The following is a 27,732-nucleotide window of genomic DNA, read 5'->3' as shown; positions in this document are numbered from 1 at the left end:
TGGTCTAGTGGTTATCTCTACTTTCTTCAGTTTCAGTCTGAATTTGGCAATAAGGAGTTCATGATCTGAGCCACAGTCAGCTTCCGGTCTTGTTTTTGCTGACTGTATAGAGCTTCTCCATCTTTCGCTGCAAAGAATGTAATCAATCTGATTTCGATGTTGACCATCTGGTGATGTCCATGTGTAGAGTCTTCTCTTGTGTTGTTGGAAGAGGGTGTTTGCTATGACCAGTGCGTTCTCTTGGCAAAACTCGATTACCCTTTGCCCTGTTTCATTCCATACTCCAAGGCCAAATTTGCCTGTTACTCCAGGTGTTTCTTGACTTCCTACTTTTGCATTCCAGTCCCCTATAATGAAAAGGACAACTATTTTGGGTGTTAGTTCTAAAAGGTCTTGCAGGTCTTCATAGAACCGTTCAACTTCTGCTTCTTCAGCATTACTGGTTGGGGCATAGGCTTGGATTACCATGATAGTGAATGGTTTGCCTTGGAAATGAGCAGAGATCATTCTGTCGTTTTTGAGATTGCATCCAAGTACTGCATTTCAGACTCTTTTGTTGACTATGATGGCTACTCCATTTCTTCTAAGGATTCCTGCCCACAGTAGTTGATATAATGGTCATTGGAGTTAAATTCACCCATTCCTGTCCATTTTAGCTTGCTGATTCCTAGAATGTCAACATTCACTCTTGCTATCTCCTGTTTGACCACTTCCAATTTGCCTTGATTCATGGACCTAACATTCCAGGTTCTTATGCAATATTGCTCTTTACAGCATCAGACCTCGCTTCTATCACCAGTCCCATCCACAGCTGGGTATTGTTTTTGATTGGCTCCATGCCTTCATTCTTTCTGGAGTTATTTCTCCACTGATCTCCAGTAGCATATTTGGCACGTACCCACCTGGAGAGTTCCTCTTTCGGTATCCTATCATTTTGCCTTCTCATACTGCTCATGGGGTTCTCAAGGCAAGAATACTGAAGTGGTTTGCCATTCCCTTCTTCAGTGGACCACATTTTGTCAGACCTCTCCACCACGACCTGACCGTCTTGGGTGGCCTCACACAGCATTGTTTAGTTTCATTGAGTTAGACAAGACTGGTCCTGTAATCAGATTGGATATTTTTCCGTGATTATGGTTTTAGTCTGTCTGCCCTCTGATGCCCTCTCACAACACCTACGTCTTACTTGGGTTTCTCTTACCTTGGATGTGGGGTATCTCTTCACGGCTGTTCCAGCAAAGCGCAGCTGCTGCTCCTTACCTTGGACGAGGGGTATCTTCTCACAGCCGCCCCTCCTGACCTTGAACATGGAGTAGATCCTCTCAGCCCTCCTGTGCCCGCGCAGCATCAGCTCCTAACCCCACCCCGGAGGTCAGGGGCCCCGCCCGAGAGGAGCTACCCCACCTCCAAGTGGTAAAGTACCCACCTGCAAATACAGGACACTAACGACTTGGGTTAGCTCCCTGGGTTGGGAAGATCCCCTGGAGGATGGCATGGCAATCCACTTTAATATTCTTGCCTGGAAAATCCCATGGACAGAGGAGCCCATAGAGCTAGAGTCCGTAGTGTCGCAAAGAGTTGGACACAACTGAAGCAACTAGGCACAGAGTTTATGGTACTTTAGCAAGTTGAACTGGAAAATTCCATGGACAGAAGAGCCTGGTAGCCAGCAGTCCATGGGGTCGCTAAGAGTCAAACACGACTGAATGACTTCACTTTCACTTTTCACTTTCATGCATTGGAGAAGGAAATGGCAACCCACTCCAGTGTTCTTGCCTGGAGAATTCCAGGGATGGAGGAGCCTGGTGAGCTGCCGTCTATGGGGTTGTACACAGTCGGACATGACTGAAGCGACTTAGCAGCAGCAGCAAGTTGAACGGGCTAAGACCAGGACAAATTATTGTTTAGAAAGAAAGTGAATGTCTTTAAATATGTAGCAAGCATGTGGAAAAATACAATTCCTCATCAACACCATGGATGTATTAAAGGCCACATCCACACAAGCCACAAATAAAAATGTCAGTATCAGTGGATATTACTGATTTTCAAAATCTTCCATTTCTAAATTAAGTTGTTATATGCCAGCCAGAAATAAATATAAATAAGACTAAGACAACTTCTAGAAATATATATATTTTCAATTCCCCTTATGTTCTTGTATGCAAAAATAACTTTGAGAGAATATAAGCAGACTAAATAAAGTATTAAGGAAACTGTCTACATGGGCTCTGCTATTCATTTATTATGGTTAATATGCTTTAAGCAAATTAAAGTGAAAAGGTGTTAACTAAAAATATTTACTTAATATAAATTAAAGTGATGAAACACTCTTTGGTACAATATGACACAATATTTAATTTTATCAAAATATTTTTGTAAGGTTTTGTTTTGTGTTGTTTTGCCTGTTTGGCTGGTTAGATGAATTTGTTATTTTAAAAAGCTATTCTTTATTTCTAAATAGACCACTAAATAAATCCAGTTAATAAATAGAAATTAATGAACTGGATATAAATTCTGCTTGTACTATGAATCATTACTATAATAATTAGTGCCCCTCCCATAAACAAATAGCAAACTGGATAAAATGTATAAAGCAAAGATTTGCCAAATATAGACAAAAGACAGTAAAACAGTGGGGGACTTGAGAAAAATAAATAAATAAAACAGGCACTACTCTTGTTTGGCTATACCCTGAAGGTGGTTTCCAAGCCACAAGCAGATAAGGGAAACTGAAACACCGTCCTGGAGTCTTATCTGGGTTGAGGAGAAGATCAGAATTGAGGGATGCTGAGTTTTTCATGGCAAAGTAACAAAAGGACTGTGCTACAGAATGGGAAAGCTGTGAAAAACTGTGAAAAAGGGCAGAAAAACATTTATTTCTGTGTTATTGACTATGCCAAAGCCTTTGAATGTGGAATAAACAGTGGAAAATCTGAAAGAGATGGGAATACCAGACCACCTGACCTGCCTCTTGAGAAACCTGTATGCAAGTCAGGAAGCAACAGTTAGAACTGGACATGGAACAACAGACTGGTTCCAAATAGAAAAATAGGAAATATTTTAGAAATAGAAAAAAGGAAAAGGTGTACATCAAGGCTGTATATATTGTCACCCTACTTATTTAACTTATATGCAGAGTACATCATGAGAAATGCTGGGCTGGATGAAGCACAAGCTGGAATCAAGATTTCCGGGAGAAATATCAATAATCTCAGATATGCAGATGACACTACCTTTATGGCAGAAAGTGAAGAAGAACTAAAAGCCTCTTGATGAAAACGAAAGAGGAGAGTGAAAAAATTGGCTTAAAGCTCAACATTCAGAAAATTATGATCATGGCATCCAGTCCCATCATTTCATAGCAAATAGATGGGGAAACAGTGGAAACAGTGTCAGGCTTTATTTTTCTGAGCTCCAAAATCACTGCAGATGGTGATTGCAAAGATGAAATTAAAAGATGCTTACTCCTTGGAAGGAAAGTTATGACCAACCTAGACAGCATATTAAAAAGCAGAGATATTACTTTGTCAACAAAGGTCTGTCTACTCAAGGCTATGGTTTTTCCAGTAGTCATGTATGGATGTGAGAGTTGTACTATAAAGAAAGCTGAGCACAGAGGAATTGATACTTTTGAACTGTGGTGTTGGAGAAGACTCTTGAGAGTCCTGAAAGAAGATTTTGGACTGAAAGAAAATTCAACCTATCCATCCTAAAGGAAATCAGTCCTGGGTGTTCATTGGAAGGACTGATGTTGAAGCTGAAACTCCAATACTTTGGCCACCTGATGTGACGAGCTGACTCATTTGAAAATACCCTGATGTTGGGAAAGATTGAGGGCAGGAGAAGAAGGGGACAACAGAGGAGTAGATGGTTAGATGGCATCACCAACTCAATGGACATGAGTTTGGGTAAACTCCAGGAGCTGGTGATGGATAGGGAGGCCTGGCATGCTGTGGTTCATGGGGTCACAAGGAGTTGGGCACCACTGAGCGACTGAACTGAACTGAACTTAATACAGTGGAAAGGGGATAAAATTCTTCAAGAGGGTTTGGTGAAGATATTGGTTGAGTATTCATGTGAATAAGTGCAAGGAGAAACCCTCAAAGATGGACAAATAATCAGGAAAAATAGTAGGAGGAAAAATTATCAGAGATCAAACAAGCCTGGGAATAATCTGTGTTCCTAATGTGTAGATATCTTGAAAGTTAAGGGGCAGTGGGTAGGCTTCTTCAGAATATGCTTTTAGAACAAAGCTAAATTGGATATGGGCTAAAAGATGCTCTGAAGCTACTATTAAAACAATAAGAAACTTTAAAGGCAAACCTCAAAGGGGACAAATCTGTAAGTAGCTGCAACTATGTACTAGAATCAAACTCAATACTCTAAAAATGAAAAGTGAAAGTTGTTCAGTCATGTCTGACTCTTGGCAACCCCATGGACTGTAGCTAGCCAGACTTCTCTGTCCATGGGATTCTCCAGGCAAGAATATTGGAGGGGGTTTCCATTTCCTTGAAAGAGAATGTTAGTCACTCAATCTCAGAATCTGGATCTCCTGCACTGCAGGCAGATTCTTTACCATCTGAGTCACAGGGAGGGATATAACAAATGTCTGTAGCCAAGAATGTGAGATTACAGTATCTAGAACTGAAATTGTAAATGTGCAAAGAAGCAGGAGTATAACTGATAATCAGGAATAAGCATATTAGCAATTAATAGCAATAATTTATAAATGGTGAGGATGATGAAATGAGCAGACAAGTTAAATCTCTATATAAATAGATTCAAAAATATACAGGAATATATATATATATATATATATATATATATATATATAATTTGGAGACATAATACCTGGGAAAAATATATTATATGACATTAAAAGAAGAGTAAACATTGCAGATAAAAAGGACTAGTGAACCTGGAGAGTTAGCAGCAGGATTTATACAAAACAAAGCATAGCAAGAAGATAACAATACAAATAAACATGGCTTCCATTAGGAATGGCATATCAATGAGGAAATTATACATGTAATTAGATTATTAGAAAGAGAAAAAGGGAGAGGAAAAATTAGCAAATTACTAAAAAAAAATAGAAATTTTCCAATATGTTGAAATCTATAGTCTACAGACCCAAGAAAGTCAATTAAATCTAAACAAAGAAAAATAAAGGAAATTATATCCAGGTGGTCATAGTCAAATGGCTGAACAAATAGAGATAAAATATAATTTAAAAAATATTTTTAAATGTCAAGGAAATAAAAAAGCTCCAAAATAGAAAATACATGGGTAAATATAATAAATATATTTTAAATTTAATTATCTTTAAAGAATAAGTGAAAAGATAGTAAAATATGTGGTTTGTTCAGTTCAGTGCAGTTCAGTCACTCAGTCATGTCTGACTCTCAAATACTCATGGACAACAGCACTCCAGGTCTCCCAGTCCATCACCAGCTCCCAGAATTTGCTCAAACTCATCTCCATTGAGTTGGTGAAACCATCCAACCATCTCATCCTCTGTCATCCCCTTCTCCTCCTGCCTTCAATCTATCCCAGCATCAGAGTCTTTTCAAATGAGTCAGTTCTTCACATCAGGTGGCCAAAGTATTGGAATTTCAGCTTCAACATCAGTCCTTCCTATGAACACTCAGGACTCATCTCCTTTAGGATGGACTGGTTGGATCTCCTTGCAGTCCAAGGGACCCTCAAGAGTCTTCTCCAACACTACAGTTCAAAGCATCAATTCTTCGGTCCTCAGGTTTCTTTATAGTCCAATTCTCACATTCATATGTGAGTAATGGAAAAACCATAGCCTTGACAAGACGGACCTTTGTTGGCCAAGTAATGTCTGTCTCTGCTTTTTAATATGCTGGTTAGGTTGGTCATAGCTTTTCTTCCAAAGAGCAAGTGTCTTTTAATTTCATGGCTGCAGTCACCATCTGCAGTGATTGTGGAGCCCCAAAAAAATAAACTCTGTTTCCCCATCTATTTGCCATGATGTGATGGGACTGGATGCCATGGTCTTAGTTTTCTGAGTGTTGAGCTTTAAGCCAACTTTTTCACTCTCCTCTTTCACTTTCATCAAGAGGCTCTTTTGTTTTTCTTCGCTCTCTGCCATAAGGGTGGTGTCATCTGCATATCTGAGGTTATTGATATTTCTCCCAGAAATCTTGATTCCAGCTTGTGCTTCATTCAGCCCAGCATTTCTCATGATGTACTCTGCATATAAGTTAAATAAGCAGGGTGGTAATGTACAGCCTTGACGTACTCCTTTTCCTATTTGGAACCAGTCTGTTGTTCCATATCCATTTCTAACTGTTGCTTCCTGACTTGCACACCGATTTCTCAAGAGGCAGGTCAGGTGGTCTGGTATTCCTAATTGTTTCAGAATTTTCCACAGTTTATTGCTATCCACACAGTCAAATAACATATCTATAATAAAAATGCACAATACTTACAGGTGAGAATCTAAGTATATTCTGAACTTCCAATACAGTATATGAAGTTGTTGGGAGACAGTAAAGTTATAGATGTGTATTATAAAACTAGATCAAATGTTTAAAAGGAAACTAAAAAGTCAATGTTGGTGATGAAATTAATCATCTTTAAAAATCAACTAATTTTAAAAAAAATCAAGGGAAAAGAAAAAGAGGAAAAAAATGTTACACAGACAAGTGTAAAACAAATAGCAAGAATGTAAATCTAAACCTAACAGTACAACAATTACTCTAATTGCATTATATTTGTATAAACAAGCAAATGTAAAGCTATAGATCATCTGGTAGGTTAAAAATGCAATATCCAACTATATTGTCTGCAAAAAAGTTGACACTTTATAACAAAGATGAATTAAAACATAAAAATTTCTAAATTAAACCTTAATATAACAATGGCTGGAGTTGATATGTTAATATTAGAGAAACTGACCTTTAGAACATGGATTAATAGGAATGTAGAAGTAAATTACACAATGAAAAGAGGGCTAATTTATCAAGAACAATCCTAAATGTGTATGAGTGTAATAACAGACCTCAAAATACATGAACAAAAACCTGATGGAACTGAAAGGAAAACATAGATAAAGCCACAAGTGTAGTTAAAGTTATAAACACTCCTTTCTTAGTATTTGGTAGAAGAAGTAAATAAAAAATCAGCTAATATGAAATACTTCAAGAACAGTAAAAACCAATTTAACCTAATTGATCTTTAGGATTTTTGTAGTATACTTCAGTTGACTAAAACTTATAAACTACCAAAAAGTTGAACGATATTCTGGACTGTAAAATAAGACTCAATATATATCAAAGGATTGAAATCATGCATGGCATTCTTTCTGATAACAATGGGATTAAACTGTGAAACAATCATGAATAATTATCCCAGAAAATCCCCCACATATTCAAAAGGTGTACTTTTAAATGAAAAAGAAATCTCAAAAGACATTACAGATATAATGAAAACAAAAAGGCAATGTCAAAGAATGCTCAAACTACCAAACAATTACACTCATCTCACATGCCAGTAAAGTAATGCTCAAAATTTTCAAAGTCAGTCTTCAACAGTATGTGAACCATGAACCTTCAGATGTTCAAGCTGGATTTAGAAAAGGCAGAGGAACCAGAGATCAAATTGCCAACATCTGCTAGATCATTGAAAAAGGAAGAGAGTTCCATAAAAACATCTATTTCTGATTTATTGACTATGCCAAAGCCTTTGACTGTGTGGATCACAACAAACTCTGAAAAATTCTTCAGGAGATGGGAATACCAGACCACCTTACCTGCCTCCTGAGAAATCTGCACGCAGGTCTACAAGCAACAGTTAGAACTGGACATGAAACAACAGACTAGATCCAAATCGGGAAAGGAGTAACCCAAGGCTGTATATTGTCATCTTGCTTATTAAATTATATGTAGAGTACATCATGAGAAATGCTGGGCTGGATGAAGCACAGGCTGGAATCAAGATTGCCTGGAGAAATATCAGTAACCTCAGATAGATATGCAGACGACACCACCCATATGGCAGAAAGTGAAGAAGAACTAAACAGCCTGTTGAAAGTGAAAGGGGAGAGTGAAAAAGTTGGCTTAAAGCTCAACATTCAGAAAACTAAGATCATGGCATCTGGTCCCATCACTTCATGGCAAATAAATGGAGAAACAGTGGAAACAGTGGCTGACTTTGTTTTTCTGGACTCCAAAGTCACTGCAGATGGTGATTGCAATGATGAAGTTAAAAGATGCTTACTCCTTAGAAGGAAAGTTATAACCAATCTAGACAGCATATTAAAAAACAGAGACATTACTTTGGCAACAAAGGTCCATCTGGTCAAGGCTATGGTTTTTCCAATAGTCATGTATTGATGTGAGCATTGGACTATAAAGAAAGCTGAGTTCAAGAAATTGATGCTTTTGAAGTGTGGTATTGGAGAAGACGCTTGAGAGTCCCTTGGACTGCAAGGAGGTCCAACCAGTCCATCCTAAGGGAGATCAGTCCTGGGTGTTCATTGGAAGGACTGATGCTGAAGCTGAAATTCCAACACTTTGGCCACCTGATGTGAAGAGCTGACTCATTTGAAAAGACCCTGATGCTGGGAAAGATTGAGAGCAGGAGAAGGGGACGACAAAGGTTGAGCTGGCTGGATGGCATCACCAACTCAACAGACATGGGTTTGGGTGGACTCCAGGGGCTGGTGATGGATAGGGAGGCTTGGCGGGCTGCGATTCATGGGGTCACAAAGAGTCAGACACGACTGACTGAATTGAACTGAATTGAACTTATATTACATGATGAAAAAGGTACTTTTCCTCTATGATCATCTTCCCCCAAACCTATAATCCCCATCTAAACAGTAAAAAGATCATCAGAGAAAAACAAGCAAAGATTTTTTACTAAATAAAGACCAAACTCTCTTCAGTACAGTAAAGATCATGGAAGACAAAGAAAAACCAAGAAACTGCCACAAATCTGAGGAGGAGATTGAAATATGACCAAATGCAGTGTGATATCATGTGTTTGATGTTGGAATAGAGAAGTGACATTACTTGTGAAATTGGTGAAATTTTTTAAAAAAATAGTTTGTTGTTTATTTAATAATAATGAACTAGTTTTAATCTCAGTTTTGACAAATGTACCACAATGATATAACATCTTAACATTAGCAGAAAGTGAAACAAAAGTGTAGTGTTAGAATCTATACTGTCTTTGTAACTTTTCTGTAAATCTAAAATTATTTTGTAGAAACATTTATTTTTTTAAAAAAGAAAGGTATTGTAGAATATTATGACACATGTCACTAGGCCAAAGAACATTACCAGAGATAATAAATTAATTTCTTATTTATAAAGGAGATATTTAATCTGTCTGATTTAATTCCAGAGAACATAATAATCCCAATTGTTCTTGCACTTAATAATAGAGTTTTAAATACCTGGCACAAAATTTGTCAAATCTGAAAGCAGAAACAGATAATTTTATATTTGTATTCCAATACTAAATAATTCTAGCTTAATAATTGATAAAATGCATAGATAAAAATTTAAGCAGAATATAAAAGACCTTAATAACTACCAAGCAACTTTACTAATGATTGTTAGACCATCACCTTGCACCGTGATGGGAAAACAGAAAAGGCTGAAGGTGCAGACAACTAACTTTTTATAGAAAAGGTGGGAGAGTGTCATGAGAGCTGAGAATGCTGTGGCATTTGACTTTACAATAACACTGGAAATAAATTTGATATAGTGCCCATGAAATCTAGGTACAAAGAAGCCTAATATTAAATTTATATTTAAGAAGTATTCAGGAAAAGGCATCACTAAAGTGGCCTTGTTAGTGGGATAAAGTCATGGACCAAGAATGTGTGGCTTCATTTCTGAGGACTTGAAGTAGACCCCACATATAGAGATCAGGCTGAATTTTTTCTTTCTTTTTTTCTTTTTTTTTTCAAGAATCCCATCCAAGACTCAGAGGTGACATCAGCAGAAAGAAGTTGAAATTCAGTACTGTGTATAGAATTGGAGGTGGGTATCCAGAAAACTCAGATCATGGCATCTGGTCCCATCACCTCATGGGAAATAGATGGAGAGACAGTGGAAACAGTGTCAGAATTTATTTTTTGGGACTCCAAAATCACTGCAGATGGTGACTGCAGCCATGAAATTAAAAGACGCTTATTCCTTGGAAGGAAAGTTATGACCAACCTAGATAGCATATTAAAAACAGAGACATTACTTTGCCAACAAAGGTCAGTCTAGTCAAGGCCACAATTTTTCCAGTGGTCATGTATGGATGTGAGAGTTGGACTGTGAAGAAAGCTGAGTGCCAAAAAATTGATGCTTTTGAACTGTGGTGTTGGAGAAGACTCTTGAGAGTCTCTTGGACTGCAAGGAGTCCAACTAGTCCATCCTGAAGGAGATGAGTCCTGGGTGTTCACTGGACGGACTGATACTGAAGCTGAAACTCCAATACTTTGGCCACCTGATGTGAAGAGTTGACTCATTGGAAAAGACCCTGATGCTGGGAAGGATTGGGGGCAGGAGGAGAAGGGGACGACAGAGGATGAGATGGCTGGATGGCATCACCGACTCGATGGGCATGAGTTTGAGTAAACTACGGGAGTTTGTGATGGACAGGGAGGCCTAGCATGCTGCAATTCATGGGGTCGCAAAGAATCAGACACGACTGAGCGACTAAACTGAACTGAACTGGTGGCTTCCCTGGTGGCTCAGAGGTTATAGCATCTACCTCCAATGTGAGAGAACTGGGTTCGACCCCTGGGTCGGGAAGATCCCCTGGAGAAGGAAATGGTAACCCACTCCAGTATTCTTGCCTGGAGAATCCCATGGACGGAGGAGCCTGGTAGGCGACAGTCCACGGGGTTGCAAAGAGTCGGACAGGACTGAGTGATTTTTTTTTTAATGGTCTAAATTAGGCAACCAGATGAAAATCAAAGCCCAAAGTCCACCGTAGTTGACAACTTACCAGTGGGGAAATCATTAAGAAAATTGTAAGCTCACCCTTGTTTGTTTCCAACCCCAGGATTTCCCAGACGACATATGAAACCAGCTTGAGTACACAAAAGTCAAGGAGAGAGCAAAGAAAGAGGTGGATCACTCCAGATCGGTAGACAGCAAATGTAATAAGCAAGGGAACTTACATATTAATATGAGTCTCATCTTGTGGCCACAAGACAAATAGATCTCCACACCCACCTGTCAGAATCCTGAGTTAATATGGAAGCTTTAACAGGTTTCACTCATGTATTTAGTCCAGATGGTCTCCACAACATTTCACTTTCTCAAAGTTGTGTCCTTGAAAGAGCTCCAGCTGTGGGAACAGTGGGTGTAATGTATATTCCAAGGACAGGGGAGAGGGTAAGGAGCCTCATTGCACCAGGTCTAGCTAGCTGGTCAACTGTTGATCACATCCTCTTGATAACATTCTCCAGCAATCCCACAGGAGAAAGCATTAGCTTTTTACACCATCTACTTTTACAGGGAGTCAACAACAGATTGTAATACTATCAATCAAGGAAATTGTTCTTGACTCTTAGTTTTTCATTGACCCACCCATCTTTTCTCTGCTAACCCTAATTATTAATTTTGTCATTCTTGTTACCACTCTTGCTACCATAAATCAAGAAAAATTAATTAACTTTGAACAAAACTCAAACATCATCATTGCCTACAAATTCAGCATTTAACTCTGTACTCCTTGTGGTTACAAGAATAAAATAACTTTAATAGTTCTGAAAAATATTGCCTTTAATTTCTTGAGGATAAGAAATATGGAGACAAAAATGATGAAAATGCAAAATCCAGGAAATATCCAAATCATTTTTCAGGACATAAAGAACAGACTGAAGACTAGAAAAATGTAAACCATTAAATTGATGAAACGTTAATGCTGGGACCTTCAGTTGATATTTGTTGTTGTTATTTAGTTGCTGAGTTGTGTCTGGCTCTTGATGACCCTATGGATTGTAGTCCACCAGGCTCCTCTGTCCAGGGTTTTTCCAGACATGAATACTGAAGTGGGTTATCATTTCCTTCTCCAGTGAATCTTCCTGACCCAGAGCCCAAACCCACATCTCTTCCATTGGCAGACAGATTCTTTACCACTGAGTCTCCTGGGAAGCCCTTCACTTGACAGAGGTTACTCCCAAGGCTATTTCTAGTCTCTTCCACTAAATGCCAAGAGGTAACAGAACTGCCACAGAAGTGTCAGAGGTTTGTCACTGTTTTCGACAATGAATAAGGCTGTTAGGTTGCTCAAAATACTTCCATATTTGCCTGGCTCTCAACAACCAACTCTCTGCTTCCTGTTAACCTACCACCCTCACTTCCACATCCAGCTCATGGGAAGTGTGAGTGATAAGGAATCAGTCCTGCTGGTAGAGTTGCTTCAAAAGGAGGTTTGTAGGCCGTGCAAAACAAAGCATATTCTGAGTAAAAACTGAAAGGATAAGTTAAGAATACAGCTTTGCCAGAAACAAATCATGTTGCTATTGGCTTTTTCTATACTGCCTTTAATGTAAATAAATAAATAAAAATAAGTAAGGCTAGAGGAGAACATCTGAGTTATATTCTCTTCATTCAATAGAAAATGAAATTAAAAAAAAAATATTTGACATAGGAAGAAGCAACTAAAACACTTACAAAAAATAATTTTAGGATAAAAGTACTCTAAGATTTTCCTTTGACTGTGTGGGTCACAAACAGCAGTGGAAAATTCTTAAAGAAATGGGAATACCAGACTACCTGACCTGCCTCCCGAGAAATCTGTATGCAGGACAAGAAGCAACAGTTAGTACGGGACATGGAACAGCAGACTAGTTCCAAATTGGGAAACGAGTACTTCAAAGTTGTATATTGCCACCCTGCTTATGTAACTTAAGATGCAGAGTATATCTTGTGAAATGCTGGCCTAGATGGAGAACAGGCTGGAATCAAGATTGCCGGGAGAAATATCAATAATCTCAGATATGCAGATGACACCACCATTATAGCAGAGAGTGAAGAAGAACTAAAGAGCCTCTTCATAAAAATGAAAGAGGAGAGTGAAAAAGTTGGCTTAAAACTCAACATTCAGAAAACTAAGATAATGGCATCTGGTCCTATCACTTCACAACAAATAAATGTGGAGACAGTGGAAACAGTGACTGACTTTATTTTGCTGGGCTCCAAAATCACTGCTGATGATGACTGCAATCATGAAATTAAAAGGCATTTGCTCCTTGGAATAAAAGCTATGACCAACCTAGACATCATATTAAAAACAAAGATATTATTTTGTCACCAAAGGTCTGTCTGGTCAAAGCTATGGTTTTTCCAGTAGTCATGTATGGATGTGAGAAGCTGAGTGCCAAAGAATTGATGCTTTTGAACTGTGGTATTGGAGAAGACCCTTGAGAATCACTTGGACTACAAGGAGACCAAACCTGTCAATCTTCAATGAAATCAGTCCTGAATATTCATTGGAAGGACTGATGCTGAAGCTGAAATTCCAATACTTTGGGCACCTGATGCAAAGAACTGACTCATTGGAAAGACCTGATGCTGGGAAAGATTGAAGGCAGGAGGAGAAGGGGACGACAGAGGGTGAGATGTTTGTATGGCATCACCACCTCGATGGACGTGAGTTTGAGCCAGCTCCAGGAGTTGGTGATGGACAGGGAAGCCTGGCGTGCTACAGTCTAGGAGGTTGCAAAGAATCAGACAGGATTGAGCAACTGAACTGAACTGAAGCTTATATCAGGTGTAATAAATTATAATAATGTTTAATATATGTTATGTTTTGATGATATTAAGTTTTTTTCAGCCTTGTAAAAATGTATATTTTGGGTCGATTTTTTATTTTAAATAAATATTTACTCATGTAGTCAATTTTGTTAATAATTCTTATTTTCTTGCAAAAGATGTCTCCAAATTATATAATTTTGTTTCAATATAACTAGATTTTAATGAAAAGAAGACTAGATTATTATACACTTAGGAAAAATGAGGCAATTATTTTTAGAATTATAAAAATTAGTACCTAATAAAACTAAGGCCCATATTTGGATATTATTTCAAGAAAGATCACCTATATAAACAGGTGAGATTTATAAAACACTTGTACAATTATGTAGTAAACTTATTTCAGATGAAGCTCCATAGTTGAGAAATAAAGTATATTTATAATAAGCACACTGAGACATGGTTATGATGAAAGCTAATTGTTAGAATAGCTTTCCTACAAATATGTGCTAGAAATTTTGAAAGAACTTTATATATTTGTAAGAATATATGTGTTTATATATATATATATATATATATATATATAGAGAGAGAGAGAGAGAGAGAGAGAGAGCTTTCTCTCTATATATATACACACACATATATCTAGTTGCTTCTCTCTCAGAACCTCTACTTTTGGTCTTTGTTCTGCTTAAAAATCTTCATAGTAAATTTTTGCATAGGTGGCCCCTCATATTATTCAGATGTCAATTCACTTCTAGCTTTTCTTATTATACAATTTGAAGACAGTGTGTTCCATCCAAATCATTGTCTATCCTTCTTTCACTGCTTTATTTTGCTCTCAGAACTGCTCCTTATCTAAAAATACCTTTTTGTTTTTTCTTATTTATTATCTATTGCTCATCCTCTACATATGGATGGCCCTGTAAATAGGCAGAAGGCACTATAAATTCATAAATTAACTATAAATTTAAATAAAATTGAAGGTGTTCTTCCTTGTCATAGTATTCACATTAAGAAGAAATTCAATACTTTTCTGCCTTAATATCTAAATCTGGCTATTGCATACCATAGTGAACAACTTCTATCATTGCAGAAAGCTATTGGAGAGCACTGCTTTATCCGATGTCAGCTTGAAGAGATAAAATCTTTCCAATTATTTCTCTGTCATATATGGAGTCTAGAAGAGTTACAGGCACACAGAAAGTATTCCATTAGTATTTGCTGAATAGACTGTTAAAGTAAATCCAGCACATTTTAGCTACCTCAGAGAACAAAATACTGCACTATTTTGCAAGTGAGAAAACAACAAAAGGGCTTTCCTGATGACAAAGAAGATAAAGACTCTGCCTGCAATTTAAGAGCCTTAGAAGGCACCGGTTTGATCCCTGGGTTGAAAAGATCCCATGGGGTAGGAAACAGCAACCTATTCCAGGATTCTTGCTTGGGAAATCTCATGGACAGAGGAGCCTGGTGGGCTATATAGTCCATGGAGTTGCAAAGAGTCAGACACGACTGAGCACATGAGCACAAACAGCAAAAGGACACAAGAACAATTAAAGATAATAATAATATAGCAGACCCTAGGTAAATATTTAAATTTCAGAGAATTAATTTTATTCTCTTTTACTCTCTTTTTTTTCCTCAAACAGACATACGCAAGAAAACAGGAAGCAATTATAGAAAATTTCTGTTTTATATTCCCCAAAAGATATAAGAAGATGCTGTATCCATAAAAATAGAGAAAGCAGTTATGGAGAAAAATCCATTTAAGATAAAGAGTAATTATATGTAAATGGAAAACTTGATTGGTAGATTGGTAAATGCAATCCTTGATTGAAGCAGTAAACAGTAGACTGATTAGTACAGAAAAGTGAAGAACAAAAGTAGAACATCAAAGCTAGGACTCAAAAAAAAAAAAAAAAACAACTGGAAATTAAACTTGAATAAGTGAAAAACACTTCTAGGAGTTTCTATCTATATAACAAGATAAAAAGCAGTTAGATGATAGAATGAAACAAAGGTGATAATTTAAAATGCTAAATGTCAATCAATAGAAAGAAACTATTTTGAAGGTAGATATGAGTTTTCAGATAGAGTTTTAGATAGAAATTAATTAACAGGTTTTCCAAAAAAGCTGAATTTCAAAGAAAGATGTAAAAAAATTCTAAACCTTTGTGAGGGAGGATGACTATTCACTTCTTCCCTTCTAGATTATTTGACTAGTATAGTAATTAAATTGGCATAAGACAGATTAACAGAAGGGAGAGCATATTTAATTTCATACATCCAAGAGCTCCAAAGATATGAGGCTTTTGCATAGTTAGGCAATTGATGCCATTCTGAGTTAAGGAGAGTGTCCTAGAGATCTGGAACTTTAAAGGAAAGGAAGGCATTTCTCAGGAAGGAAGGTGTGAAAAGCAAATATTTGGTAAACAGATGCTGATCATGTCAAGAGAAGTCTTTCTGATGTAAAAAAATGTTACCTTTGATAATAGCTCTCTTCCTGGTTAGGGATCACTGTCTATTAAAAAATTTCTTTTCCGCAGTTAAGGGGTGGTGGTGAGAGTGATTATAAGCTCTTCCTGAGTCTGTCTGGCCTTGTGTTCTGCTCGAAATAACCCTTAAGTCAAACTGGTGCATATTGGGGAGGCCTGGCCCCCATAAGCTTATATCCTGTGTACTCTAACTGAACACACCAAAAAAGGGATTTTTATACAAAAGAAGCTTGAGACCTTTTGCCACAGTAAATAAATGAACAAATAGAGAAATAGAAAGTTTTCCTTTTCAGTGGGAGAGATATCAAAGAGGTAAATGGTGAGAATTATGAAGATTCTGTATTCACCCTATTATATTAATTTACAAAGACAATATAAAATGAGATTTGACTGCCACCCATTGTGAGACTTCTAAACAAAGTGGGTTGTCTATTCTACTAAGGATTCAGGAAGGATCAAAAATCAATGGCAGCAGCACACATTTTAATCTTACTAGAGTTTTGAGGAAGAGGTAAATAGGTATGCAGCCTTGTCTGTGATTTCTCTCTGATTTCTAATTATTCAAAAAGTGTAAGAAAATTAAGTCCCTTGATCATTTTATCAAAAAGCAATCTCCTGAAATTTTTAAGAACAGTTTTAATGTTTTATTATATTCAACTTTTACATATGAATATTGGGCATATGTAACAAGACTGATAGCTGTCACAGTCAATGGATGGTATGAGAGCCTATAGGTGGAGTTTCAAATACTTAATTTGTGCATTTGTACTAGCTTATACCCTTTATGAACTTTCAGGGCATCTGAATAGCAAGTTCAATTCTTTATATCCCAGTTAGACATAGAAAAGTAAGAGGTAAGAAAACAAATCGACAGAAAATTTCCTACCACCTCTTTCATCATTAAAAAAAAAAAAAATGTTTTATTAACCTTCTTTAAGAAGAAGTCCAGAGACAGGGTGATTAATTTGATGACTGAACCATTTTATCCTTGATCTAGGATCTTTCTGTCCTACCATTATCAGCTTTGACCTCAGGGTACTCCCTAATGTTGATGCGCAGTCACTAAGTTATGTCCAACTCTTTGCAGCCCCATGGACTGCAGCATGACAGGCTTCCCTGTCCGTCACTTTTTCCTGGAGTTTGCTCATACTCATGTCCATTAAGTCAGTTATATTATCTAAGCATCTCATCCTTTGCTGCTCTCTTTTCCATTTGCCTTCAATCTTTTCCAGCATCAGGGTCTTTTCAAATGAGTTGGCTCTTTACATCAGGTGGCCCAAGTATTGGAGTTTCAACCTCAACGCCAGTCCTTCCAGTGAATATTTAGGGTTGATTTCCTTGGTTATTGACTGGTTTGATCTCCTTGCAGTCCAAGGGACTCTCGAGAGTTGTCTCCAACACCACAATGTGAAAGCATCAATTCTTCAGTGCTCAGCCTTGTTTATAGTTTAACTCTCACATTCATACAAGACTACTGGAGAAACCATAGTTTTGACTGTATGGACCTTTGTCAACAACGTGATATCTCTGCTTTTAATATACTGTCTATGTTTGCCATAGTTTTCCTTCCAAGGAGTAAGTGTCTTTTAACTTCATGGCTGCAGCCACAGTCCACAGTGATTTTAAAGCCCAAGGGTGGTGGTGGTGGGGGGGGGGCGGGCGGGCCGGGGAATAGTCACTGCTTCTACTTTTTCCCCTTCTATTTGCCTTGATGTGATGGGACCAGATGTAGTGACCTTAGTTTTTTGAATGCTGAGTTTTAAGCCAGGATTTTCCACTCTCACTCTTTTTCACTTTTACTCTTTCACCCTCATCAAGAGGTTCTTTAATTCCTCTTCACATTCTACCAGTAAAGTGGTATCATCTGCATATCTGAGGTTGTTGATATTTCTCCTGGCTATCTTGATACCAGCTTGTGATTCAGCCAGCTTGGCATTTTGTATAATGTACTCTGTTTATGAATTAAATATACAGGGTGACAATATACAGGATTGTTGTACCCCCTCTTAAAGTATTAAAATTCCTGCTGTAGATTTAGGCATCATTTGCTGATACAATGACATTCATTGAGGAAAAAGACTATTTTCCTATGTGTTTTCCTTTTTATGTGTCTGAAAACCTTTCCAAAATCACCCAGCAAGTGTCCGCCTTATCTAATTGATTAGTATTCCTTATGTTTCTAATTGCTAAAACTATTATTATAATAGGAATAAAATGGCTGAGGCTGACTTCAAACTGAAAATAGGTACTCAAAGCTGGTTTTCTGTAAAAGTCTGTGGTTTAGATAAAAAAAAAAAAAAAAGTGAACTTGGTGTTTGAAATGGCAACAATGCTGCTATACTACCCAAATCCAAAAGTTAGTTTACAATAATAAATGGCATTTATAACAAAAAGCAACCTAGACAGCTTATTAAAAAGCAGAGACATTACTTTGCCGACAAAGGTCCATCTAGTCAAAGCTATGGTTTTTCCAGTAGTCATGTATGGATGTGAGAGTTGGACTATAAAGAAATCTGAGCACTGAAGAATTGATGCTGTTGAAATGTGGTGTTGAAGACTCTTGAGAGTCCTTTGGACTGCAAGGAGATCCAACCAGTCAATCCTAAAGGAAATCAGTCCTGAATATTCATTGGAAGGACTGATGCTGAAGCTGAAACTCCAATAATTTGGCCACCTGATGCAAAGAACTGACTCGCTGGAAAAGACCCTTATGCTAGGAAAGATTGAAGGCAGGAGAAGAGAAGGACAGAGGATGAGATAGTTGGATGGCATCACCAACTCAATGGACATGAGTTTGAGCAAGCTCTGTGTGTTCAGGGAAGCCCAGCGTGCTGCAGTCCACAGGGTTGTGAAGAGTTAGACATGAGTGAACAATTGAACTGAACAGATAACAAAACGCCACCTGGTGGCTCATATGGTAAAAATCCTACAATGCAGGACACCTGAATTCAATCCCTGGTTGGGAAGATCCCCTGCAGAAGAGAGTAGCTACCCACTCCAGTATTCTTGCCTGGAGAATTCCATGGACAGAAGGGACTGGTGGGCTACAGTCCAAGAAGTTGTAAAGAATGGGACCTGACTGAGTAACTAACACTTTTGCTTTCACGGCAAAAAGCTGCCTAGACCAGTCCTACAAATCTATTGTGTTTCTGCTCAGTAACTACGGCTATGGCCTCATCTTTGCTAGTTATCTGTTGACTAACAATAGAGCGGCTATCATTGTTTCAGCCTTCTCTGTGTATAACAACATATGGCAGCACCATAGGGCATGAAAGACAGGAAATTGCTATTTATAGCTTCTGGTAGAGAAACAGACAGAAATGTCAGGAATCAGTAGGTCTTTGGAATGAGGTAATCTCTGCTTCTCTGACATGGCACCACGCAGTGCAGAACGAACCCATAGGTCCAACAAGACTTAGATCTCACTTGATGCAATGGTAAATTTTGAAATTGAAAAAGATATATGGTTTGAGAGCAGAAGCTGATTTTCTTCCAGCAAATTAATGGTTGAATTGCCTAGGAGAGTACTGGACTAAAGGTATTTCTTGTTACAGGAGCAAGTCTGTTAAATTATTCACTAAAATATTATGTATGTGCATTTGTTTCTATACATGTGTACATGTGCTTGTGTGTGTATCTATGCTTATACTGATATAAACCAGTTAATCCTAAAGGAAGTCAACCCTGAATATTCATTTGAAGAGCTGATGCTGAAGCTGAAGCTCCACTACTTTGGCCACGTGATGTGAAGAGCTAACTCAGTGGAAAAGACTCTGATGTTGGGAAAGATTGAGGGCAGGAGGAAAAGGGGATGACAGAGGATGAAGGAGAAGAAGGGGATGACAGAAGATGAGATGGTTGAATGGCATCATGGACTTAGTGGACATGAGTTTGAGCAAAATCAGGGAAATAGTGAAGGACAGGGAAGCCTGGTATGCTACAGTCCATGGGGTCACAAAGAGTCAGACAGGACTTAGCAACCGAACAACAAAATGTGTATGTATTTATATATCATTTTTATATTCATCAGAGTAGTTCAAGGTCATGAAGTCCTTCAGTTTGGTATCTACAAACCTTTGCACATGTCTGTAGCTGCAGTTCTGCTTAATAATATGCTCCAAGGCAGAGACAGCCAGCCCATGTCTTCTTTTCATGAGAGCACTCTCCTAGAGTCATCTCATGCATCATTTTATATACACAGTAGAAGGAAGATATACTATTTATTTCAAGACATTGTTGACTTTAGAAAGCTGCACAACATGAGATTTGCAAATTAAGATTTATTTGGGGCAAAATGAAGACTGTAGGCCAAGAGACAGCTCTTCAGATAGAGAAACTGAGAAAGTGCTCTAGAGAAGTAATGGGAGAAGGTCAATATGTAGGATTTGATGAGAGGGGAATTCAGGCAATCAAGCACTTATTTGAGATTTTCTGCTAGTCTAATGGGATTTAATGCTTTTCTAGATATGAGGAGATGCAAGGATTGGGATCATGAAAACAGTTCTTGAAAACATCTGACTATCTAAAGACCTGTTCCACCAGTTCCCTGGAGCACAGAGTGCCTCCTTCTCCACCCTGAACTCCCTTCAGGGTCAAAGGTCAACAGCTGCAGCAGAACAGGATTCAATTTCCATAGAGGCAAATGGCAAATGCCCTTGGCAAGCACCAATTTATAGTTGATAATATTGTAAGCCATAAGACATACATTTTAGTTAGAATTTTAAAAAAAAACATGCCAAACACTTTTAAAACTTTTTAGTTGAATTTAGTGCTACAATATGAAATAATATATTATCAATATCATATATCAGTTAATAACATATATTAAGTATCAGGGCTTATCAGTATAGATAACAAAAGACTAAATTTTGGGGATAAAGTTCTGCCTGTTTTCAAAAACAATTCAAGTAATGGTGCACCTATCTGCCATTATAAAATGAAATCATTTTCCCTAATGTCTGTTGGGCAAAGAATTTTTTTTCTTTATACTTCTAGGATCTTTTAGTTGCCATTTCCTTCTCCAGGGGATCTTCCTGACCCAGGGATCGAACCCTGGTCTCCTTCATTGCAGACAGATGCTTTAACCTCTGAGCCACCAGGGAAGTCCCTTTAGGGTCTTCTGGCTTGACTAAAAATTAAATTGATGTGAGAGGTGTTACCAGTGAGGTAGAAATTGATAGGCAGTCAGTATAGGACCTCAGTCTTATTTTCAATAAGCATCTCAGTCCATTAGCCTGGAGCTATATCCTTTGTCCTGAATTCTTGGATTGTGTCCTTAGTCTGATAATCAGTACTCAGCTACACAGAAGAGTAGTAATTAACTTCAGTTCTATATGCCTGAGGAAAAACAACCGGTAATCCTACTTACAGGGTCCATTGTAAAATAGTCAGGGGACGTGAAAAAGGGTGGAACTTAATCTGAGGATCTAGAGAAGCCACAAATATGTAAGGTTAAGCATCTTGACCTTTAAACTTATTGGTTAAAAATGACATATTTTAAGGACAGAAGCAGCAAAAAATGTACAGATTAATACTAGTAAAGATAAAACTGTTGTAATTTCTGCCTTTTGAGGGACTTTTTACCCCCTCTCAGTGTCTATGCTGAGAGTTTTGTACTTTCCTTCCCTTTAATAAATCCTATTCTATTCGCTTGCTACTGTAGAGTGTTTGCATGTTTGTGAAGTTAATTCTTTGACCTCATGAAGAAGAACTAAGATTCCCATTTTAACAGGAGAAAATCAGACTAAAATTTAATAACATGTATATATAGGGAGTATTAGTATTAGTCACTCCGATTGTATGTGACCCCATGGACTGTAGCGCGCCAGGCTCCTACATCTATGGGATCTTCCCAGCCCAAGGATCAAACTATTAGGGCAAGCATGCTGACTGAAACTGCCCACCCTGGCCAGATACGATAGTAACCATTTGCATGGGTTGTTTTCAGACAGGAGGTCCTGGTAAGGATCACAGAACTAATAAGCCACAACCAACTGAAAGAGTTCAGGAAAGGTCAAAATGTGATACCACATGTCCAACCATCTCCCAGAATCCTCGCTGGTATACATCTTGGTTGAACAAGGCATGCACCACCAGGAAGTACTTTGAGTCAGAATGACTGGCTAAAGACAACCCAGAAACTAATCCCATCATCATAAAACCCAAGCAGTTCTCCCGGTTCCCTTACCCTTCTGCTTTCTGCCTGGGTGCCCCTTCCCAATAAAATCTCTTGTTTTGTCAGCACATGTGTCTCCTCAGATAATGCATTTTCAAGGGCTAGACAAAAGCCCACTTTTGCGCCCTGGAAGGGTTCCCCCTTCCTGCAACAGAACCTGGGTCTCCTGCATTGCAGGCAGATCCTTTACCATCTGAGCTACCAGGGAAGTCCCAGAAAAACTAACTTGCTGTGAATGCATGCTAATGCTTCAGTCGTGTCTGACTTTTTGTCACCCTGTGAACTGTAGCCTATCAGGCTCCTCACTCTTCTATTCATGGGTTTCTCCAGGCAAGAATATTGGAGTGGGTTGCCATTTGCTACTTCAGCAGATCTTCCCCACCCAGGGATTGAGCCTGGGTGTCTCCTGCACTGGCAAGCAGATTCTTTACCACTGTCACCACCTGGGAAGCCCAAGTAACTTGCTGAAATGGCTGAAACTCTCACCTTAAATACGGTCTTCAGCTAAAAGTAAAAGAGGATATTGTGGAAGGCAGTAGTGGTTTGGGACTGCAAAGGGAAAAAAAGGCAATTTGCATGGAGATGGAAAAGCAAATGCTTGGTAAACAAAGGCTTGCTACGTCTTATAGAGACTTTGAGACACATAGTGGACTCTGATCTCTAGGCCCTGTCTAGCATTTCCTCTAGCACACCTACTCCTTATTCTTTGCTAATATCTCTGATGATAGCTTTATTCTTGGAACAGACTGTCATATAAATTCTTTTAGCAGTTTGGGGTCAGGTCAAAGTTCCTTCCTGAGTCTTTGGGTCTTGATTTCAGCTCAAAATAATCCTGATGCCAAAGAAATATTTGCAGGTGGCAAGTTTTTCTCCCCTACATATCCAAAAATAATAAAAGAATAATTATGAGGTTCAGAACAAGTGCATTTAATTTCTACCTACTGTATCTTTTTTCCATGTTGTATGGAAAAAATAAAATACTTAGATGTTATGTATGATCCTTTGTCCTTAAATCCTTTATACATTTTGTAGTGGTTTTTTGAAAGTAAGAAATTATTTGGAAATGATTTGGGACTTTAATTATTCTCAGGAGAAGAAAATAACAATTGATTATTCTTAGTAATTTCTTTATATTCCACTAATAGACATTGAAAAGAGTAGAAAATATGAAAATCTACTAAAAAAGACAGACTATTTATTATAGACGAACTAAACAAAATAGAAGTTATTTGACAGAAGTACATTGAATTAACTGAAACTTTATCACTATTAATTACTCATTAAATGAAAAAAAATTAAAAAATGCATTAAGCATAACACTTAAGAGCAATAAAAAGAGAATTTCATCTGAAATGACACAGATAACATGACATGCTTAAAATAAGTTATATTATTTTTATAATTACAGTAATTTGGGAGTCTTGTATAGCAAAAACAATTTGGATTACAATCTTTAAGGAATATTGCACAAAGTGGAGAGGAACTAAAGAGCTTCTTGATGAAAGTGAAAAAGGAGAGTGAAAAAAACTGGCTTAAAACTCAATATTGAAAAAACTAACATCATGGCATCCAGTCCCATCACTTCATGGCAAACAGATGGGGAAACAGTGAAAACAGTGAAAGACTTTATTTGCTTGGGCTCCAAAATCACTGCAGATGGTGACTTCAGCCATGAAATTAAAAGACACTTGCTCCTTGGAAGAAAAGCTATGACCAACATAGACAGCATATTAAAAAGCAGAGACATTACTTGCCAACAAAGGTTGGTCTAGTCAAAGCTATGGTTTTTCTAGTAGTCATGTATGGATGTGAATTGGACCATAAAGAAGTCTGAGTGCTAAAGAATTGATGCTTTTGAACTGTGGCACTGAACAAAGAATTTGAGTCCCTTGGACAGCAAGGAGATCAACTCAGTCAATCCTTTAGGAAATCAGTCCTGAATATTCATTGGAAGGACTGATGCTGGAGCTAAAGCTACAATATTTTGGCTAGCTGATGCAAAGAACCCACTTATTGGAGAAGACGCTGATGATGGGATAGATTTAGGAAAAGAGAAGAAGGGAGCAACAGAGGATGAGATGGTTACATGGCATCACTGACTCAGTGTACATGAGTTTGAGTAAACTCAGGGAGATACTGAAGGATAGTGAAGCTTGACATGATGTAGCTCATGGGCCACAAAGAGTCAGCAAGACTTAGCAACTGAACAACAACATTAAAAGGATTCAGAATATAAGGCCAGATGAGTCAAAAACACACTGTGAATATCTTGGCTGATCGAAGTGACTCATATTTGCCTTATTTACCAAATGTCAAAGCATATGAAACCCTTCCCACAGATCTAGCATTAACACTATCCTGCCACGCTCGATATATTCTTTTGCAATTTCAGGGACTCCCAGTCTCTCAACAACTAAGTTTTAAGTCCAATCACATGTCCAGATTTAGACCTCTCAAATTGTAAATGATAAGAAGATCAATGAGTCATCATAACAATACCTCTTCTGTGCATATATAGGACTTTTCTAGAGAGATTTATCCATAAAGTGAAAAAATTCTCTGTCTCGATACCACGTTAGCAATTAACCGGTACATCCACTCATCTCACACGCTAGTAAAGTAATGCTCAAAATTCCCCAAGCCCGGCTTCAACAATATGTGAACTGAGAACGTCCAGATGTTCAAGCTGGATTTAGAAAAGGCAGAGGAGCCAGAGATCAAATTGCGAACATCCACTGGATCATCAAAAAAGCAAGAGAGTTTTGGAGAAACATCTACTTCTGCTTTACTGAGTATGTCAAAGCCTTTGTGTGGACTTCAACAAACTCTGAAAAATTCTCAAAGACATGGGACTACTTAACCATCAGACGTCTGATTCCTAAAATGTCTATGTTCATTCTTGCCATCTCCTGCTTGATCACTTCCAATTTGCCTTGATTCATGGACCTAACATTCTAGGTTCCAATGAATGTCTACATTCTAGGAATCAGCAAACTAAAATGGTCTGGAATGGGTGAATTTAACTCAGATGAACATTATATCTACTACTGTGGGCAGGAATCCCTTAAAAGAAATGGAGTAGCCATCATAGTCAACCAAAGAGTCTGAAATGCAGTACTTGGATGCAATCTCAAAAACGACAGAATGATCTCTGCTCGTTTCCAAGGCAAACCATTCAATATCACGGTAATCCAAACCTATTCCCCAGCCAGTAACACTGAAGAAGCCGAAGTTGAACGGTTCTATGAAGACCTACATGATCTTTTAGAACTAACACCCCAAAAAGTTGTCCTTTACATTACAGAGGACTGGAATGCAAAAGTAGGAAGTCGAGAAACACCTGGAGTAACAGGCAAATTTGGCCTTGGAGTATGGAATGAAACAGGGCAAAGGGTAATCAAGTTTTGCCAAGAGAACGCACTGGTCATAGCAAACACCCTCTTCCAACAACACAAGAGAAGACTCTACACATGGACATCACCAGATGGTCAACACCAAAATCAGATTGATTATATTCTTTGCAGCCAAAGATGGAGAAGCAAAGAGAGTTCCAGAAAAACATCTATTCTTCTTTATTGACTATGCCAAAGCCTTCGACTATGTGGATCACAATAAACTGTGGAAAATTCTGAAAGAGATGGGAATACCAGACCACCTGACCTGCCTCTTGAGAAACCTATATGCAGGTCAGGAAGCAACAGTTAGAACTGGACATGGAAAAACAGACTGGTTCCAAATAGGCTGTATATTGTCACCTTACTTATTTAACTTATATGCAGAGTACATCATGAGAAACGCTGGGCCAGATGAAGCACAAGCTGGAATCAAGATTGCAGGGAGAAATATCAATAACCTCAGACATGCAGATGACACCACCCTTATGGCAGAAAGTGAAGAGGAACTAAAAAGCCTCTTGATGAAAGTGAAAGAGGAGAGTGAAAAAGTTGGCTTAAAGCTTAACATTCAGAAAACTGAGATCATGGCATCTGGTCCCATCACCTCATGGGAAATAGATGGGGAGACAGTGGAAACAGTGTCAGACTTTATTTTTTTGGCTCCAAAATCACTGCAGATGGTGACTGCAGCCATGAAATTAAAGGACGCTTATTTCTTGGAAGGAAAATTATGACCAACCTAGATAGCATATTAAAAACAGAGACATTACTTTGCCTGCAAAGATCCATCTGTTCAATGCTGTGGTTTTCCTAGTGGTCACATAGAGATGTGAGAGTTGGACTGTGAAGAAAGTTGAGTGCCGAAAAATTAATGCTTTTGAACTGTGGTGTTGGAGAAAACTCTTGAGAATCCCTTGGACTCCAACCAGTCCATCCTGAAGGAGATAAGTCCTGGGTGTACATTGGAAGGACTAATGTTGAAGCTGAAACTCCAATACTTTGGCCACCTCATGCAACGAGTTGACTCATTGGAAAAGACCCTGATGCTGGGAGGGATTGGGGGCAGGAGGAGAACGGGAGGACAGAAGATGAGATGGCTGGATGGCATCACCGACTTGACGGGCATGAGTTTGAGTAAACTCCAGGAGTTGGTGATGGACAGGGAGGCCTGGAGTGCTGCGATTCATGGGGTCGCAAAGAGTCGGACATGACTGAGAGACTGAACTGAACTGAAGTGAACTGAACTGAACTGATGCAATATTGCTGTTTACAGCATCGGACCTTGCTTCCATCACCAGTCACATCCACAACTGGGTATTGTTTTTGCTTTGGCTCTGTCTCTTCATTCTTTCTGGAGTTATTTCTCCACTGATTTCCAGTAGCATATTGGGCACCTACCGACCTGGGGCGTTCATCTTTCAGGGTCATATCTTTTTGTCTTTTCATACTATTCCTGGGATTCTCAAGGCAAGAATACTGAAGTGGATTCCCATCCCCTTCTCCAGTGTACCACGTTTTCTCAGAACTCTCCACCATAACCCGTTCATCTTGGGTGACCCTACACAGCATGGCTCATAGTTTCATTGAGTTAGACAGCCTGTGATCAGATGGTTGTGATCAGATGTTGTCCATGTGATCAGATCAATTTCCAACAGAAAATTGGATTAAAGATTTACTGAACATGGCCCCACCCATCAGAACAGAAAAATGGTTTAAAGATTTATTGAATATGGTCCTGCCCATCAGAACAAGACCCAATTTTCCCTTTAGTCAGTCTCTCCCATCAGGAAGCTTCCATAAGCCTCTTATCCTTCTCCATCAGAGGGCAGACAAATTGAAAATCACAAAAGTGAAGAGGAATAAACAAATAGCATAAGTAAAAGACCTTACTTACATCCTTTACCCCCATCTCTCTTCATTAATTAGTT

General features: G+C 38.3%; 1 pseudogene; it reads right to left on the bottom strand.

Annotated features, from left to right (window-relative positions):
- On the bottom strand, window positions 1-27,232 carry LOC139032128 (craniofacial development protein 2-like; annotated as a pseudogene).
- Window positions 27,233-27,732: the final 500 nt, after the last annotated feature.

This window comes from Odocoileus virginianus, chromosome 30, assembly GCF_023699985.2.
Source record: "Odocoileus virginianus isolate 20LAN1187 ecotype Illinois chromosome 30, Ovbor_1.2, whole genome shotgun sequence".
NCBI classification, from domain to species: Eukaryota; Metazoa; Chordata; class Mammalia; order Artiodactyla; family Cervidae; genus Odocoileus; species Odocoileus virginianus.
Note: the sequence above shows the minus strand (reverse complement) of the source record. Positions and strands in the feature narration are given on the sequence as shown.